Source organism: Octodon degus, unplaced genomic scaffold (assembly GCF_000260255.1).
Source record: "Octodon degus isolate 3935 unplaced genomic scaffold, OctDeg1.0 scaffold00166, whole genome shotgun sequence".
Taxonomy (NCBI): domain Eukaryota; kingdom Metazoa; phylum Chordata; class Mammalia; order Rodentia; family Octodontidae; genus Octodon; species Octodon degus.
The window spans coordinates 3,072,969-3,074,002 of record NW_004524742.1 but is presented as its reverse complement, the minus strand read 5'-3'; positions in this window follow the sequence as shown (position 1 = coordinate 3,074,002).

Sequence of the window (1,034 nt, the reverse complement as noted above, 5' to 3'; positions counted from 1 at the left end):
TCTGAAGATTCTTTTTACTGTTGCTTTACTTTTTTGCACCAGTTTCAAAGTTAGATATAGTGTGGTTCATCTGTTTTTATTTTTATCACCTATGCTTTTAGTATCATATCCAAAAAATTAACCAAATTAATTATCATGAAGTTTTTCCCCTTCATTTCCAATTAGATGAGAAAAATTTGCAGTTTCAGGTCTTAAATTTCAGTATTTAATAAATTTCAATTAACTTTTATATATGTTGTAAGATAGAAACGCCAATTCACATTGTCCTTATAAACTGAGTTTGGAAGTGTTTCTGCTTCAGTGTTTTTGGAGGAATTTGTGAAAGACTGGTGTATTTTAAACAGCTGGTAGAAGACTTCAGTGATGCCATCTGGACCTACATTTTTCTCCGTTGAGAGATTTTGTTACTGGTTAGATCACCTTAGCAGTTTATTAGTTTGCCCAGATCTTTATTCCTTCATGATTCAGCATTTGTAACATGTATGTTTCCAGGCTTTTATTCATTTTGTCTAGGTTTTCCAATTTATTGTTTATAGTAATCTTTTACAATCCTTTTTTGTATTCCACTAATTGTAATGTCTTTGCTTCTGATTTTGTCTTTTTTTCTTAGTCTAGCTAAGGATTTGCCACTTTTTAAAAATTCACTAAATATTTATTGAACATTCACTTTGTGTCAGGAATTAATTCTGTAGTATTATTTTCACTATAAGCATAAACTCATAGACATTTTACTTTGATGTATTTTCATGAACATAAAGCACTTAGGAAGATTTCTAAGGATCATTTCTGTGAATATGGTATTAATTTCCTCAGTTATGAATTCCTTTGCTTAGGTTTGGAGAATGTCTTCTTCATGCTAGAGAAGGAAAGTAGATGCATTATTTCTACTTTATTCCCATTTGTGATCATTAATGACCCAAATCAATGCTTAGAGGACACACATTCTTAAGTAATGCTGGGTTCCAAATAACCAAGTGTTCCACCATCAAATTATTGTAGTTGTTTCAAATAGTCATATTTTTATTTAAAAATTT